Below are 19,532 nucleotides of genomic sequence, written 5' to 3'. Positions count from 1 at the left end.
CCAAAGTAAGTAAGAATGTAAAATCAAGCTATTGCATTGTAATACCTTTAATTAAATTACTTCTTTTTATTGTATTTTTCATTAAATATCACGCATATATGACATTGTTAGGAAAACAAAATTCCTCATTTATTTCAGAATTCAGGTCCAAGCTGTTCAACCCCACAGGCTGGATTACAGTTGCCTCACAGGTTTGAGCTCTCTCTGGACAAAGCTTAGTGTGTGGACACACCAAGTCACTTCAAGCGGAGTTGTACATGTGATTCTGGTGGATCCTCTAAGGCAGCAAGCTAGGTGAACACAAACTGTGGACTAGGTCCAGCATGTAAACTACTAGGTATACATGCCTCCCAGTGATCCCAGAAATTTCAGATATGGATTAAGTCATCTACAGCACAGACCAGAGTGCAAATTTTGATTGAATTTCTCCCAAAGAAGGACACAGAAGTAACTAAATTTATATTTTAAGTCCACAGATCATTAAAAAGTTTCACTGCAAGGCATAGGACGCTAAAAGATTATTGCGTAAATAAAGACAGGGCAAAATGAGAGCTTGATTTCTGACCTATTGCCTCTTTCAGCTTGTTTTTCAGCATCAAACTGATCTGAACTGAATGGGGACAGATGGCCCACTCAGAACTACCTTACAGAGTCATAGTACCCCTAAACTAGCACTTGAGAGTTGTACCGATGTCAGTGAAATCACGGATGGAGAAGAGCTGGTATGCTAGAACCCCTCCAAGCCAGTCTGCTCTGTAAATCCTCAAAGCCAGCAGAATCTTTAACAATATAATCATTGTGTGCATGACTCCCTGGGACTCCCAACACTGTTTTCTCTCTTCATCAGTAATACTTGATTTGAATACTCACCCCCCCTTTTAGTGCAGCATTATCTCCTTTGGTGAATCGAATCTCACTTTACTACTCTTTTTGCCTACAGAACAGCCTGTTACTAGGCTCCTTCGTGTTACACGTCAGCTGCCATAGTCACCTGCAGCCATTTGCAGTTCAGTATCATTTGTACGTTTCAGCGGCGCATTATTTCTTCTCTGTCTCTAGCTGCTGAATAGGCTGGATCAAACACTAATGCCTTTGGTAACCAATTCAACAAGTTCCTCATGCTCAATAGACTATTGTTTGTAATATCAGAGCCTTTGCTCTCAATCTGTCAGCCTAACTTCAACCCACATAGCAATATCATTAAACAAGACAGAAGTTTTGGTACAAAGAAGTCTAGAAGTGTAAGAACAAAACACTTCCTCGCTGTAAGAGGTGCTTTGTAGCAAACTGATAATGCCACTAAAAAGCATTTTTTGGTGTCCAAGAAAAAATAATAAACTTCCCAACCTTAATCTCACAAGCAAAGCTAACAATTTTACATACTGCCTTCATACTGCTGTAATCATGGGAAATAGATTTATTCTAATTGTGAGAATTATATTCCAATATGACAAGTTACACAGTGAAGTGCATTAGAAACTATAAAACAGGAGTTAAACTACTGATTATGCTATAGCCATTACACCATTTTGACACTTTAACACTGAAAATAAACATTTTTCTTATTAGCTCTATAATAGTCCTTCTGATTTCTCTGTTCTATTTTGTTAAATGTATGGCAAGAGAGAAGACTGTAATGAATGGTTAGACAGTAAGTTTCTCCTGTGTTACAGGAATCTCTGCAATTACGCAACACAAACCCTTTGCTCTGCAGTACTTGAGGTGGACGGTTGCTGAGCTGAAATGATATTAAATTTAAGAGAAAGCCAGATAGCACCAGGTTTGTGTAATGAAAATATCAATAGTTTTCAGTCTCGATATACCTACTGTGAAACACTTCCCGTGCACAGCTTTTATTCTGTGTACGTTGCTAGGCTGGTAACTTGTGATATCAGTAAGTCTGTTCATCACCACATTGCTTAAGTACGTTCTTTAAAAATCAAGGAAAAAAGTCTCATGCTACAAAAACATAATCTTTGCTTTGCTTTACTTTGGGTTCATGCCCGCACAAAATCATTACCACCCCATTCAATAAATACAGAAGTTGCATGTACAAGATAATACAACATTTTTTACAGCACCCTCACTCCATAATTTGTGATTAGCTTTATATTTGGGGATTAATGTTATACAACATAAGATATTAAGAATGTTGTTTAAGGTACATGTAAAATTAATGAACTGATTGAGTAATGTGATCTGCAAGGGAAAAAAGCCGAATATGAGCGGCGAGATCTGAACTTATGGACATTCTTAAGACAATTCTTGCTTACTTATATATATACGCATGTATGTATTTTAAAGTTTGGGTGCACATCTGGCTGTCCAGTGGCTTTCTGACTATATTCTAAAGTGAAATAAGCATTTTATTAGTGTAGCTAGCACTTCACAAAATATTATGGACTTTTTTTCCTATGCACTCTGAAGTTAGTTACAGGAGTTTATGTTTTTTCCTATTATTATTTTACTTTACAGAAATATAGGCACAGATCTTTTTTAACTGATGTAAGGTGTGAACAAATCAAATTCCCAAGTGTCTATAAACTGACTTCCAATTAGCCTTGGGGTTTTAAGACATGCTCCATTTTCAGTCACAGTTCTGTTCAATACTCTTGGCAACTGAGAAAAGAAGGGACATACTTTTCTTTAATCATTCAAGCGAAATTCTTGATTATATTTGCTGAAATTGCTTTATAGAGTAATGTTTAGTATAACACACTCAAACTTGGAGAGTGAAAAGGGTCAATAGCATGTTTCAAGTTTCTTTAAAAGTCTGAAAAAAGCCCAGTGTTACTATTTTATTAATCATGCAACATACACTTAGTCCTCATAAAATATTAATGTATATTGCTTCCTGCATCAATACAAAGTGTACTTTGCACAAAGAAAGAAAACCTGCTTAAGAAAATGCTGGCTAAACTTACTAAGCATTCTAACAATTATCATAAAAACACTAGAAAAGAAAATATAGATATGTTAAGCAATCCTAAAATCTTCTTAAACCACACATTGTGCTTTCCTACAGAGAATTTTAAGATGAAAAATAGACCTTGAGGGTCTTAGACAAGCCTCAGGCAATATAAAGAAAAAGGTCAAACACTCTGCTAAAAAGGACCGTTATCTTCAGAACAACAACTTATCAGCCAGCTTGCAGCCCTGCTTATTTACAGTTATTGGTCCCAGAGGAAGTGCACTTCAGCGCAGGGCGCGATTACTTTGTAATGAGTTTGCCAGAAATGGTAAAGGAAACTAATTTGTAACAATGTGCTGTTCGCTGCACATGAACTTTCTCAGACACTTTTTTTTTGTCCACCAATGAATAACTAACTTCAGCCTCCCTAATAAGCAGTGAAAACAGAAGTGCACTAAAACCAACTGAGTCACAAGCATAAATGTGCTGAAATATCAGTGATTATCCCTCTCAGCTGTCCATTACAGTACTCATGATGACCACCAATTCCCCTGTGGTGGATATATAGAATGCAGGTTTCAGGGGGTGGATTTGCACATGAAAATTAACACCATTTGGAAGAAAATAGCCTGCACCTGTCACAGATTAGCAACAAAAGGTCAAATGCCTCCTTTTACACCTAGAGCACTTGCATATTGTATGCCTTGCTTATAGGAGCCTAATTCTAGTTTCTTAATTCAGAAAAGTGAGCACCATGGTGAACTGAGGAGAAAAAAGAATTAAATCTTGGCTAAAAGCTATCAATAAATCTATTGATCAAGATACATATGAATGGAAGTAGCTGAGGCAATCTCTGTCTCTAAAAAAGGTAGTTTTTCAAAGGAGAATTACACAAAGTGCTCTTCTGTTTTTGTCAATATGCTGCCAGGTTTTGAAATGCTATTTTTCATCCACACAATAAAAATCTTGACAAGAAAGCAATAGAAAATCACTAATACACTTGCAGCTGCATTTCAATCTATACAAATTCTTTAAACAAAAACAACCACGGAACAGATTGGAATATACATCATTTTCACCAGTTGAAGCTGGGATCAAGTTTAAGATAGCCAAACAGTACTAATCTATATTTTCATGCAACTCTGTATTTCACAAAATAAGATTAAATGCAGAATATGGAATACCCTCTATGGAATTCATCCTTAAAGATCATAAAACACACTGAGATGATAAAGCAAAGAAATTCTATTGATACATTTTAAATGGAACAGGAACTACGGGGACTGAGATCTGTAAAAACTTCTCTTGAGTGAAAGATTAGATATCTTCTGAAAGGAGTGCATTGAAGAATATCAGTTGTAAATTCCCACTGGCTTTATGGTCTTTGTTTGTGAAGAGAGTTCAATGAGAAGTCCTAAACAACTTCTAAATAGCATTTGTTTTTTAAATAAGAAAAAAGCCCATAATGAAATAGTGATGATCTCTGACAACCTGTGACTGGCTTTCCATCTTCTTCTGAGCTCCTGCCCAAAGCATATGTCAAAGCAAAATTCTCAAAACTGCAAAGCACATGATTTGATTAAAAAGACAGTACCATAAAAACCACATATACAGTACCTTGTAAATTAAAGTCTATTTCAAACTGTTAAAATTGCATATATTAATCTCTGCAATAAAAGAAATATCTATTCTGCTACAGTTAAATCAGTGTTTTGGATAAAAACCTCAGTACTATTCAACAATGTAATATTCTTTTAAGAACCTGATGTTTCACTTAAAACAATAGCAACTGTCATGACTCAGCTTTCAGTCAAAATCCAAATCACCTTTGAAATACGTTTGACTATCAAACAGGCAAAGCATTTCAAAAGTACATGGCTTGAGAAGCTGGATGCTTCACCTTTATTTGTAGTCTTTTGTCTACACTCCCTCCTTGATTAAGCAAGTTGAAATTGTTGACTTTCCATCATGATTTAAATTTTTATTAATAGTGACATCCAAATGACAGTAAATCAGTGGCTTTTGTGAAAAAGGTAGTACAGGAACAATGACTACCTTAGCTCCTACCAGCAATTGGTAAGAGGCCAGCTCCCATCACTGGGAAGGGCAACTGAGCTGTATGTATTACTGCATAACTTACAGAGGCTGAGTGATTCTGACTGAGCTTGTGTTGCAGTTAGACAATGTGATAAAATCTAATTGTGACTGACAGCATATGAAAATTGTAGCTTTTACATTTTTCTTGTTTATCTATGAATATAGCATTAAAATTAATTGTATTGATCTTTTGGGAATGTAAGAGTTTTGGGTCTCCATTTGTTTGTTTCACCACCCAATGATTCAGCAATAATATGAAGAAGAGTAGCAAATCCAAAACTTACAAACATTCTTATCCTTTCTAACTATACCATTAGAGTAACAATATTGATTTTAATGGTGTTGCCCCTAATTCATAACAATGGGAGCACAATCTGATTTTTTACACCTTTTCAGCATCACAGTCTGACTTCCACTCTTTCCAGTATTTTTCCTGACAAGCAATATAAGTGTACTAGATCCATCTCCTGAGGGCATTCTGCCCATAATATCAGGGATCACAGTTACTCTTCCTCAGAGATCCCAAAAAAGTGCAATGAATAAACCTGCAATTCCTTTGCATTGAGTTAAATTGCAGAAATATTAATGAACAGCATGGCCTAGGCTGAAGAACCCACAAGAGTTTTATAAATTAAAACTTTTGTCTCTATTAGAGTAGGTGGCAGAATTTATCAATCACCCACAGCAGCTAATCTGAATCATTAGATTAACAGGAAGATGTGGAACTAACGTCTGAAGAAAGCAAAGAAAGTACACGGCCATTTTTAAGTGAGCCCCATAACTGTTTTCCACACAGAAAATTAAGGGACTTGGAAACCTCTAAGAAGGAAGGACTGATTGAAAAAGGAAAGAGGTGCAAACTAGCTTAAATTTATCAGTTGAATATAAAAGACAAGAACACTGGAGGGAAAAATCCTGTGGTTTAATTTATTTTATTAAAAACAGCTACAAAAGGATTCTTGTATTTTAGTAGTCTGGACAGTGACACCCATGGATAGTTTTAAGACTTCTTCCTTTCAGAAAAAAAATACTTTTCCTGGTCACTGTTGTTACAGGGATATCTGAGCAAGGGGAAAATGGGAATACAGGGATTAAAATTTATTCAGCAGTATTTTTAAGGCTCCTCCTGCAATGAGAATACTATTATAGATTTCACAACATAAGCAATTTTTAATTTCTATCATGTGTTAATCCTAAAGGCCACCTACTTACATCACTTGCAACTTTCCTCTAAAGATAAACCTGATGAGTAAATATCATTTAGAAAGACAACACAAGCAACTCAAACTGAAATATTTTCTGTGGTTTTATGTTCATTAAAAGGAGCAGTATTAATGGTGAACCAAGTTTAGAGCACAATGGAAAACAGCAGCAAGCAATCCTAAAGATTCAGTGATCATCATTGCTCAAAAACCACCATAAGCAAAACAGCAAAATAAACAAGCAGCAGATATCCCAATATACTACAAATATAATTGTGCAAAAAGCAGGCTTACATATGTATAAAGAAATTATATAATAAAATCATAATGGAGGAATTCAATAGTTTTCATCAGAAGAGATTGGTATTTAAGCACTTGCAGCTTTATTTCAAAACTGCCCTTATCAATAAATACTGGTGCTGTCAGTTAAAGGACCTAAAAACTGGAGCTGTAAGGAATAAAATGTCAGTGTTTGCTGTGTATGGAAATTGTAAATGATGGATAAAATGGAGTCAGTCTCTTGACTCCTCCTGCATCTGTGAGATTCTTATGAACTACAAAAATATCAGCTGCACCCAAGACTGCAGGACAAATTCTCAAAAAAAAATCACAAAATCATGTCAATACATGAAAGAAAGTGGCAGCAGTATAGTAGCAATGCATCAACTTCGATTGTAGGAAGTGTCAAGAATGCTTAAAAATCAAAGGCCCAGGCCCTAAGATGGCCATTGGACACCCTCTACACCAAAACCACCAAATTCCCAGAAAAACCAGCAGACTACTGATTTCTCCGCGCCCTCTTCAATTCCCCAAAGGCCTCCCATGACAGATGGGCAGTTATTTATCCATGGCAATGAACCTTTGTTAAAGGAAAATCAGAATACAAAATGGTTTTGCATTAGTGTCATGAAACTCAGCTTTCTTTAACAAACTATATGCTATCAAAATGAATATCTTGCGACTGTGTATGTATCACATCTTTCAAAGCAAAGCTCTTAAAGGAAAAGCATTTGGGCAAATTTCTGTTTGGAAGTCACTTAGCATATAATGGGTGCTATCCTAAATAAATAATTAATCAGTTAATAAATAAATTATAACAACGTCTGCAGCCTTAGCCATGGAAGCAACCACCAAGGCACTCAGGGAATATGAACTACAGTACCACAGTGGGATGTACCATTATTGGTGTGCAGCAGGGAGAAGCATATCTCTAAGTACTGTGTCAGGGCCTGATGTTCAATGTACAGCACTGAAATCTGTTGCTGCCTATAGCCTCTAATATAAGACATTCTCATATTTGCCTGTTACTTAGACATCACAGGTGTGCAAGCAACACATTGCAAATGGTTAAAAATATTAAAAGATGCATATTTTTTATTAAGTACATTACGGTAGCCCTAATTATGTAATGCTTCCTACTCAATATAGTCAACATTTTGCAAAGACCCTAAGAATTCTCATAATGCAAAAGGCAAAACAGCTATTTCATCCTACAAGTGAGGATATTGCAGTTGATTTATTACTGTACAGTAATGCTGTAATTCTGCATTTGGCCTAGTTTGATGTCTCATACACAGAATCACCATTTTTTCCAGGGGACTCCTTCCACAGGACTCAAACTGCCAGTTGAGGAAAATTAATTGATCTCAATCAGTCTGGAGGTCTATAGCTAAAGTATTCTCAAGGACCTCTCCAAAGTCACCAGAGCTGTAAAAAATTTGCTTTTTTTCTATTAAAGAGTAATAATAGAAAGGTTCCAGATTTTGTCTTATAAAAGCATCTTGCATTTTGAGATGGATCCTGAATAAGAACCTTCTTTAACTAATAAATTACTGATTTTAGAGATAAAATTTTGCTTATGTACCTTATACAAGAATTTCCTTGAATGATGGTACTGTAAGGATAGACTTTCAGTACACAAACCGGATCTAAATAATATCTGTCCTATGTACAGCTTTTGCACAAGAAACAGTCTTATTTTAGTTTATTATGAAACTGAATATGGTTATCTATGCCATTATCAATCTAGTCACAAAAACAGTTTGGGGGCTAGAAATGTTATTCTCATTCAATACATTAATCCCATTATTTCATTGCCTCGAAGTGAAATCTTATAATATAATCTCCATGATAAAATTTACAGATAGACTTTCATGCAGCCTGGATACATTTTTAGCCATTTCATCACATTAGATTTATACACAACTTCACTGTTCACCTACTCTTCTGCTGCAGTCCCTAGTCTGATGTGCTTTTGTAGAGCAATGCGATTTCCATGCCTTTCTCTTTATTACACAGCAGTTTGATCCTTCTGTAGGTAATGAAATTTCTTCCTGTATTTTCATTTCTATAACTCCGTGACTCCTGTGCCTTGTTATTTTTCCCTTCTTTCAGACACCTACCTGTTCTGGAAGCCCTCCTTGACTTCCAGTCCTACCAAGAATTACGAAATAGCAATGCTGTTTACATCCTAGCTTTAATCCACAGTACTATATATAATTCTGTAATACTAAGGAACAACATTACATGGGTTTGTTTTTATAGTAGTAATAGAATTTAAAGCAGGCCTCTTAACTGTACCCACATGAATGCAACAGAAAACTACTTACCCTCATTTATACTTGTTTAGCTAAAGCTTAAATTAGACCTTAAAAAACTATCTAGTTGGTGTTATTTTTTTCAATCAGAAGTGATAATTTAAATATTGACATTTTAGATGGCACCAACATGTTTTTGTCTTCTGCTATGGTTTTATTATATCTGAATGTCTGTCTTAATTTTGTTGGGTCTTTTTTTTTTCATTTTGACAAATCCAGAAGCGTTTCCTTTTATTTCAAAGTATTTCTATGTTTGTAGTAAATTAAACATTAATCTTTCTCCACAAATGTCAAGTGATATTTAAATGTTTTTCTGGCAGATAAATGATTATTAATATTAATGCAATAAAATCACAGCTCTTTGTCCTTTCTTTGATATTTAAGAAAAAATTAAGAATGTCAAAACAGCTCTGCAAAAAGAGAATTCATTGGTCTACCATCCACTCTTCATTAGCCTGAGAGGTAAAAAATTACTGATCTTGTGAGACAATGTGTTTATAGAATCAGAAAGGGTTGAAAATGAATTACTCTATCAGTGGTAGAGTGTGTATCACTTCAGTGTGAAAATGCCTTGTTAAAGTTCATTTTAATTTAAAGCCCCCTTTTGTCATTCAAAAAGCTTTAGCACAATGAAAGAATCTTTGTCACTTTCATAATTAGCCCCTTTTGCACTAAATGAGAATAAAATCTGATCAGAAGTCCATACAGGCAAGGTCATAAATCAAACAGAAAAGCTTCACAAACAGTCCTGTAAGATGTCCAAAGGCACACACAGCTTGGAATTAAAGCACTATAGTCAGGATCCACTCCCAGAAACACATCACAAAAAGCCCCAATAATATCTGTTTGACAGGCTAAATTTATCTCCATATTCTGTAGTCCTATAAACACATTTTGCTGTTTAGATACAAAGGCAATTTCAGCACCAAGGACAATTCAGGAAAGCAAACAGCTGTTAAAGTGCTGCTGTTACCGTTTGCCAACCAAAGTCAAATTAATTTAACTTAATGCTCTCACTTCAAACTGTGGCAGGAAAAAAAGGAAAAGAAAAGAAAAAGGAAAGAAATGGGGGGGGGGAAGCCATATATGATAATTTTCATAAAGCAGGAACAAAAATTGTATTAACAGATAAAACTCCTTAGGAAACCAAGTTTAATTTTATAGGCGTGAGCGTGCAGCCCACCTCAAATGTTAACTGGATTTTACTCGACTTATTTTCATTTTCAGATGAAAGTAAAAAGGCATTTTGAAAGATGTAATAAAATCCTCAGCCTTGGACAGTTATGGAAAGAGAGACAGCACATCACTCTCTATTCAGGGATCATCTGACTACCAACAGGAATCCAAGCCATCAACATATTATTTTACTCCTCATGTTAACACAGAGTGAGGATTTCATCTACAAAAGATGCCTAAAACATAAGGAGAGTGAAGGACAAGTAGAGAGCAAGGTAGGAATTTGAGGGGAAGACTTTTATGACGAGGCAGTCTGCAATGAAAATACATTTTCTAAAACATGTACATTTTACAATTCAATGTATTATTTTAACATTAAAAACTAATTTAAAATATTAATCAGTTGAGAGCTATTTTTAAAATAGCTACATCTATACAAACAGCAATTTTCATGAAAGCACACATTTATCCATAAAGTATACATATATGTGTAGACATCTGGATACACTTCCGCGTTCAAACACACTGCAACGTACATTTAAAATGTGCAACTTTCCTTTCTGAGCATTTGTTTTCTATCAATATCCTCACTGCAGAACCAAACTATTAAAGTCATGTCTCCAGCCATGTAAACACCAAACTACTTTCAAAGTAATGGCTTGGCTGGAGCGGTTGGTTACATGTCTGTCATATTTTCTCAGAATTTCAGGGTACATTAATTACAGAATGATCACAAGTAATTTGATTCCACATATTGAGGAGACATGAAAATTGGTCTGCTAAGCAACAGACTGAAAAGCATTACTGTGACAAAAAGAGAGAAAAGCATTTTCTCCATCCTTATACAGTCTTACATTTCAGTTCATTAACAGTAAACTTCTCAAGTTGGTTAAAATGTAGGGAGAACGCAAGTGATTGTCCTCTTGGATATGGCCATCTGTGCTTGGGTCACAAAAGAAATGTAATTTGCCTTGCCTATAAGACATACAGTTGTCTAAAAAGTGTGAACTGCAAACTACTGTAGAAACAAACCAAGCTGGGAACTGTGAGGAGAGTGTGCAGGTGATTAAAGAAAGAAAATAGATTTAAGATGGATGGGATGAGAATCTGAGGCAGAGATATATTAAAATGCCTACATTTTTTCCTTGTGAGAATTCCAAAAAGCCAATAAGGCTTTTAAACAAAAACCAGGGGGGTTGCTGTATAAGAAACTAGATTAATTGGCTTTTAAATAAAGAAACCTCAAAATTACTAAATTCGAAGGAATAAAAACCAAAACAGATCTCCCTGCCCACTGCGTCTCTGTGAGCAGACCTCTTCCTACAACTGCCTTTAGTTTTCTACTCAGTGAAACTGCCAGAACTGCAACAAATTCTAGATAATCCTCCCCTGGATTTCCAAGAAAATAGTGTCACCTCCATGGCCAACCCTGTCTCTGTTCCTTGTATTTGTCAAGTTTTGCAGTCTCCAGGTGTCCCAGCTTCCCTGCTTGCTGCACCCTCACCCTCATGTACCCACGTCACTCTGTGCTCTGAAAGCATCTCACTTTGGAGCAGGCTCAGAAGCTCCCAATGGAGGGCAAAATCTCCCTTCAGATCATTCCACTTTGCTTTGTCATTTCTCTTTTGACAGAGCAAAAGTGAGACAAATAACATCTCTTTCAGTGGGTTTAAACAGAAAACTTCATCAAATCAACACTTTAAAAGACACTTCCAAAGTTCCTCTCTTGATTCTCACATACTGTGTTTCCATGTGGGGACAATTCAAGTGTTATACAATCAAATAACTCATAATAAGAGGTAGACCCTTCTCAGCATGCCCTTAGTATTTGGCTCCTTCACACCTCCTCATCAAACAGAGAGGATACCAAAGCCTTTGTAACCAAGGAGTTCAGATCTTCCCTTTTCCCCATGCCAACAAAATCTCATACCTTCTCTTTTACTTACGCTGTTACTTTCCACCTTTATCTTCAACACACAAAACACAAAGGAAACAATGATTTTGAAAGCCCTATGAAATATGACTATGGTTTTAAGTCACATTTCTTCTTAATCAAATTCTTAAACAAATGCTGCTGCTACAGTGGAAAAAATAACCAGCACCTCTGCCAATAAGCAATGCAGCCAATGTCATCCAACTGTCAAACTGGGAATTATTACAACATCTTGAAGAAACAGCTCTATAAAGATTGCAACTCTATAAAATTGCAGCTATATTAGCAGGCAATTAATATGAGCCAGAGAACTCAGAGGGACATGGAAGCGGATAAGACATGGAGACAGGACTACATCTACGAAACAGGGGCAAGCAAGCTTCTTCTGCCTGGGCTAATTAGAAAGCCAGAGCTTCTGCAAGAGGAAGTGTGGCCTCACAATTCAAAGGCATGGTCTCAGCTTCTCGTTCTGGCTCTTTCCATCACACTGCAGGTCTGATTGCCACCCATCTGTTAAGAAAGACAGGTAGCACTTGGTCTTACAGATCTCGGCTTGTGCCTCATGAGGAGGCACATAATCTCAACCCTGCTGCCCGTCTTCAGCTGAGATGCATTGATCTTTGTAATGTTTATTCTCCATTAAGAAAGAAATCTTCAGACAAGAGCAGACCAATTATTCTCATATTACTCATGTCTATATATAGGCTGAAGTGCAGGGTATAGCCAGAGGCATATGTGAGTCAATAAGCTATTTGCAAAACCTTGGATGGTGAGCTAAGTGGGAGGTTTGGGCTATATAAAGGCATGGTCTGCAGAGATGCTCTTGTGTTAATAGACAAAGTCAATCACATCACGACCTGACTTTTTCTGTTTTTCTAGTAATTCTTTTATACCCAGAAGTTTCTAGCCTGTTGAGATGCCCAGTTAAACTTGACTCAAGATTCCAATTAAGTGGATTAAAATTAAATTTTATTTGACTGTATCTCTTTTGTATCTAATTTACTATCATGGGTCTGGTTTTGGTAGGACCATATTTTTTCCAAAAAGAGCAAAACCAAAATATTAAAAAAGAAATTGTAGATTTTCAAACCAAAGTCTTCTTACAAGTTATTCCACAAACCCAGAAAACACACTAGTATTTTTTAAGCAATCAGTACTTAAATCATGATAGAGTGATTGTTGAGCTGTATTGTTTCTCGTGGATATGATTGACCTTGGACAAAATTGACCTTGGTCAATTTTATAGTTCAAATGCTGCTTTTGAGACTTCAAAAGCAGTAATGTACACACACATTTAGCAGTACTATTCCTGTTCAAAATTAGTCTTACTGGACTTCTAAAGAAAGGTTCCACTTTACCTCTGCTTATTTAAGAATACGCAGAGGTATCAAACCCTTTCAATTAAAAATAACAAGCCCCACTACTTTTGTTATATACTGTATTGTACTTCTAATAGTACACCCCGTCAGTGAACCCAGAGCAAGGTCATTTTATACCAAAGTCTCATCTTAAAAACAATTATTTGTTCTTATATAAGAAGTCGCTGTGGTATTAATATAAGCCTTTAAGCACAAAATGCATATTAACTGTGAGATAAAAGGGTTAATTAAAATTACTTCTTTAAATACATCCAAGGTTAATTTCAATTTTGAGTTGGAATCTGTATGTGTGCACTTTACAACATATTCCTCATGACATACAAAAATCTTTTTCTCTCTTAAAAGCATTAGAAAGATTTATTACATTATAAAACCTTGTGCAAGCAGTTGCATAAGAAAACAATCATCAACTTAAAAAGTAAAGAACTATTCATGGTTCCTAATTTTAACAATATTTAGCTCCTAATTTTTTCTAATATGTACTTCTTTTATTTATCTACTTGGAAAAAAGTGGATATTTAATGTATCAGAACAATTTTGAAACGTTACTATAATAGTCTAAAACTTTCAAATGAAAGATATCTTCATATAAGTCACTAGATTTAACCAAATTTCAAAAGCCAGTCTTCAAAACCAGGAACTTATAAAGTCTTTGTCTTCATTTTCATGTTTTTACCATACTGACATGAACACATGAACTCTGTGACTGAAAGATGACTTTCTGTCATACTGCTGACGTGCAAGTAAGTCAGTAACAGAAGGACGTTTTGCTCTTGAACATCCCAGATTGACAAGAAAAATGGCAGTCCCGACATCTATTCTAAAGGTGGAAATAGTTTACTAGCTAGGAATTGCAAATAAAGAGACTTCTAATTCTGAGCAGGTGAGCAGCTTCCTGTAATCCAGTAGGATGGTAGAAGTATTGTAAATATCAGTTTATAAACAAAAATATTTTTTTCACAAATAAGAATACAATAAGGGACATCAGGGAACCTGAAGGATTATCTAAAATCACACACTAAAATAACACTGGGTTGCATTAATCAGCCCATAATTAATTTTTTCCTTATTTTCTAGTTCATACTCTTTGGAATTTCGTTTTGCTAAAATATACTAGCCTATATTCCCTATCACTATAAAGCCACGTAGATAATAAAGACTAAATCACTATTATAAAATAATAGTAACTTTCTGATTTCATCTTTCTTTCTCATACGAAACAACAATTTAACAGTTATTAGTTAACAAAGCTTATTACAGTATTCTCAAAGCACACAATATTCCTTATCTCCCCATCTGGGTTAAATCAGCCATAACTGAATAGGTTGAAAAAGATAATGCTTGTTCTGTCTCCTCCTTTCTTTAGTCCGCTGGTTCATTCTTCTTTAGCCTGAGTCAGTGGAGATAACCTAACACAATTTTTCCAACAGGATTTAAGTTTTTCTGTACTGCTGAAATAATATCACTTATTGTTATATCTGCAAGAATATCTATTATTCCTAATTATCTGTTGAAGCATGGCAGACTTTAAAATACTATCCCAACAAATGAAAGTCCGCCTAATCCACTGTGATTCAGGATGACACATACTTTATTCAGTTTTAAAGAGTAATCAAAGGTGTGGGTTTAAATCCAATTAGTGTACTTCAAAGAAGATAATGTCAAAATGCTTCAAATGGTGATTCTACTGCATAACACTGAAGATCTTAACTTCTGTGAGCCTCAGATTTCTGAACTATGAAATGGAAACAAAAGCACCTTGTAAAGCACAAGGTGATCTAGGGTAAGAGATTATAAGCATAAGCTATTATTAACTAGGCTAACATTTAAAGAGAAAAAAAAATATTAGAAAATATTAGAGATCTTGGAAGTCATGTATGCACACTATAAGAAGTATCTAGTTGTCATAATGATTGTTACACTACAGACATACTGCACAGACACTTCCAATTGAACTTGATTGTAATCATTCAGAATGTTCTTATTTTCATGCTGTCTAACCCGTTGCCTCTCTTCCAGCATTCAGTCTTACTGACCTCTGGCTCACTGAAAACCAGAACATTTTCCCAAATGCCACATAATTATTAATTCATAGGAAGTTTCACAAGCTTGTGATCTGATCCATAGACAACAAAAATTGCTGTTTTGCAAAGATTTTTCCATTGATTTTGGCCCTGGACCATGCACTGAAGATCTGGCATCTGGAATAGATCTCCTTGCTTGAGAAAAGATTTAAAGTGCACAGCTGAAGTTTCTGGTAAGAAGAGTTTCCTGTCCAAAAGTACATGCAAACTGATTAAGGACAAGAAATCACCAAACATTAACAGTTCCAGATCCCAGTTCCTTGAAATAAATAAGGAAAATAATTAAAACAAAAGAGACATAATTTGGAAAGACTGCTATAAGAAAATCTTTCAAGTTAAAAAAAAATAAGGATATTTGCAGAGGAAAATCACGTGATAATGGGAAACCATGACTGAAATAAAAGGGACAAAAATGTTTACTGATGAAATTGCAAATGCAAATTTGAAGGAAGGAAATAAATGAATCACTATATCCAAAAGGATAAAGAAGAGCACACAGATGGGAATAATGAAAAACAAAACAAATGCTAATGGAAGGCCGATAATATAGAGCCCTAGAGATAACAGGGTTTAATTTGGTATAGCGTTCAATGTACAGGCTCAAGAAGTGGGCTCAACATTCTCTCAACATACAAAAGAAGATACTTCAGTAATAACATTTACCAAAATGCAGAGAGGAAAGAGAAATAACAGGCAGGATAACATTGCAATAACCAAGTAAGAGGATGACAAGTGTTTGGGATAAGTGAGAATGGATCGATCCTGAAGCTACTGAAACAGAAGAGCCACAGGAAACACATACAGCAATAACCACAAAAACACATGCAGCTTGCTATCATATTTTATTTTTCAGAAGAAAACATACGTTAATTATAATATTGCTTCTCCTTTCCCTGTTTGGTAAAGAGTGCATCTACAATGTACTTCAGAGGAGCAAGTGCATCATTGTATGTCACCTGACCCGGCCCAGACACAAATTAGCCAGCTCTGGTATTTTGATAGCAATGTATCGGTAATGGCACAAACCTCAGAAGTGAATTAACCATCTCAGCATCTATCTAGTCTCAAAACATTTGGGGCTGTGCTGACATTGCTATACAGCCTAATTTGACTGTGCCTACACAAATGGCAGTCAGCTCACTGCAGGTATATGTCCATTTATATGATCACTAGCGCACTGAAGATATTTCATTATACAATTCACAGTAATATGAAAGATGAATGTAAACATCATATAAATGAAACAACATAAGCAAATAAAAACTGCAGATAAGAAAGACAAAAAGGAACAAAAATGTCAAAATAATTATTATTATTCAGTCATTTCAAAACCCACCATTGAACATCTTTTTTTAAGCTGACCACCAAAATGCTGGAAGGAAAAAAGTAGCTAGATGTAGCTCTACATATTTTCATACTGCATTCACAAAAAAGGCTTACAAGTTCTTCACATTACCTATTTGCCATTCACTTACAATCTTAGCAAAGGCTACTAAAAGGGAACTGTTCAGAATGTAGTACAGTAACAACCATAAACATTCAAAAACGTTTTTAAAATCAGAATAAATTATACTTCTTTGGAACAAAAAGCTATCTTACAGTTTCAGATGAGAGGAAAATAGATGTGATTCTACCAGAAATTGTTAGAATATAATAATAACCCTTAATATATTGTGGTAATTTACCTTCACATAATGCTACTGCAGTAGATCCTGGAATTCCAGTAGCTGTCCAAAGAACACACAGTGATAATATATGGTTTGTTCCCAGTTTGTTTTCAGCAATACAAATGCTAAATCAAAATTAGCATGCTAAAGGCTGAACCAAGAAGGCAATTAGGTTACTAAACAGAATCAATAAATGCAAAATGAAGCTCTGCATGTGTCCAAAATAACGTGTTTCCCACCTAATAACTTATATCCAAATTCCTGTTAGGCTGAGCAAAATATTCTACAATATTTTCCCCTAAAATCCTATAGTGTCAATCAGGTAAAAAAAAAAATACATTTAGTTTATGCAGAACAACCCCTTCTGAAGTATGTTTTTCAACCAATACTCTTTCAAAAGTACAGACCATTATGCATTTCAGTGTTTTGTCTCTTCCTGCATTACAGTGGCAGCTCAAACAAGCAAAGAGCTTCATTTGGCTTGTTAACTTTGGCACAGCAGGCAGTTGAGAATTTTAAAACAATTTAGAGAACAAGAAGAACAGAATCTATCTGAAGTGTACTGTAATTTGGGGGGGGGGGGGGGGGAAGAGGAGGAGTGGTATCACTTCTAAAGTGATTTTGAAGGGATCTCTGGAGATTGTCAGGTCCACCCACCCTGCTCAGAACAGAGTCATCAAGAAGAGGCTGCTTCGTACTGTGCCTAATCAGACTTTGAATACCTCCATGGATGGTTGTGTTCCTCTCTGGGCAGCCTGCTCCAGGGTCTTCAACTCATTCAAACTAAAATGAAAATGCAATAAATCAAAGGTATTTTTTGCTCTACAGATGTGAAGCAAGGAAAAGAAATATTGTTCTCCCAGTTAGTGCTGCCTAAGCTATGTCCTGAGGAAATGAGTAGCACCACATGTTGCAAGTCACACAGTAACAGAGAAACAGCAGCAGCGCACTTCTGTGCACACAGCCAACAACCCTCCGAGTGCAGGACACAGTATAAATGTCTCAAATATATTTTCTCTGCTTCAGCCCCTTTCCTTCTGTTCCCTCATTCTTCACTATTTGATCCAATCTATAAGAACTGAGATTTCACCATTCAGTTCACATGAAACAGATGCAAAGCACTCTTAACATTTCTCAGCCATTCTGTGCTCATTTCACACAGCTGAGATTCACTACAAAAGGTACTAGGCAGTCAAGAACCATGTCTTTTGGGCTACTGTCTTCTGCAAAACAGAGATACTATTACAGGTTATTGAACTAACTGAACAAAATACTACTACTTAGTCTAGCAGAATATTTCAGCCTTCTCCCAGATGAAAATAAAGCCTTTCCGATACCCCTTGGCTCCAAAATATTTACTGTTCTGTTGTCACTTTAATGCTGAATACAGCCATTCCTTCTGATAATCTACATAGCACCTTCTGCATAAGCAGAGTAAAGAACACTTCTCAATTTCGTCTAGTTCTGAATGGCTCTGATTTATAAGAAATTAAAGATATAAACAGGACAGTGAAGGCAGAGGGGAAACCTGCAAGGAGAAGCATCCATAATAAAACAAACGATACCGATATCTTTCCAGTGGCACTGCTCTGCACTGTATTTTCCCTGGGCTTCTCTGAGAACCCAGCAAGATGAAACTGCATAAGGGTGGTTGGAAGCTCTTTTTAAGGCTCGAAATTGTAAAGTTAAAGTCTGTGCTGCACCCATCAGAAGAGAACGACCTGGACCTACCCATCACTGAAAACTAACACAATTCTCTATTTTAAGAAGCAATTATTCAAAGCAATTATTTCCATAGTCAGTAACTGAAGGTCACCTGTTACTCTGTAGAGTAACCATAGATTTATTCAAATGGAGAAATTTTATATGAGAAGAATTTTTGTAACTCCTCATCAGTGACTTCCAATGCTGTTAGAAATGATTTTAGGTAAAGAACAATCTCAGCTGGATTTTTCCACTTCGTACGTTCAACTATCTCAGTATTCCATTGTGCCACCATATATACATACCTCCATACATTCATGAGTGATTAACTGATGTCACATTCATGTTCATATTAACATGTGCAGTTTGAAATAAACACAGCTGCATTTATGTCCATGATTTTATATTCAAATATATCTGATTATGCTGAAATAAACACAGCTGCATTTATTTCAGTGATTGTACATTCAGATAAGGATATTTGTTCAGTGTAATGTAATGTTCCTTCACACTGGCAGGGACATTGCTATTCTTTCTTGTATTTCCCTCTATCATTTTTCCAGATGGAAAATTCTGAACAGAGCCAGGAAAATGGAAACTGGAAAATTTATCTCAGAACCTGGTATATATGAAAATCCTGCTGCTTATTCTCAAAAATGATGTAAACATCTTTGTGTAAAGTACAAAGTTGAATTTCTTTCATTCCTTAACTGTCAAAGAGCAAGCTTACAAAAATCCTACCAAAAATTGAAAGACTGATGGAAATGTCAGTACCAGGAATG

The 19,532-nt window shown here is 35.6% G+C and overlaps 1 protein-coding gene and 1 long non-coding RNA gene across 9 annotated transcripts in view; one reads left to right on the top strand and one right to left on the bottom strand.

Annotated features, from left to right (window-relative positions):
• BEND5 (BEN domain containing 5) overlaps positions 1-19,532 on the bottom strand; it is a 952,584-nt gene that overhangs the window by 906,625 nt on the left and 26,427 nt on the right. The gene's annotated exons all lie outside the window — the stretch shown is intronic.
• On the top strand, positions 1,594-18,093 carry LOC130595237 (uncharacterized). 2 transcript variants are annotated; one of them, XR_008971273.1, is made up of 4 exons: positions 1,594-1,651; positions 10,035-10,258; positions 15,315-15,552; positions 17,875-18,093. It is a non-coding gene; the product is annotated as an uncharacterized LOC130595237 (long non-coding RNA). The 2 variants fall into 2 exon arrangements; XR_008971272.1 differs by having other exon boundaries at positions 1,600-1,780.

Source organism: Pezoporus wallicus, unplaced genomic scaffold, assembly GCF_028554395.1.
Source record: "Pezoporus wallicus isolate ANWC-B61680 ecotype Strahan unplaced genomic scaffold, APGP_CSIRO_Pwel_v1 contig_1035, whole genome shotgun sequence".
In the NCBI taxonomy this organism is placed as follows: Eukaryota; Metazoa; Chordata; class Aves; order Psittaciformes; family Psittacidae; genus Pezoporus; species Pezoporus wallicus.
The sequence above is the reverse complement of the archived record's forward strand: the minus strand, read 5'-3'. Positions and strand labels throughout refer to the sequence as shown.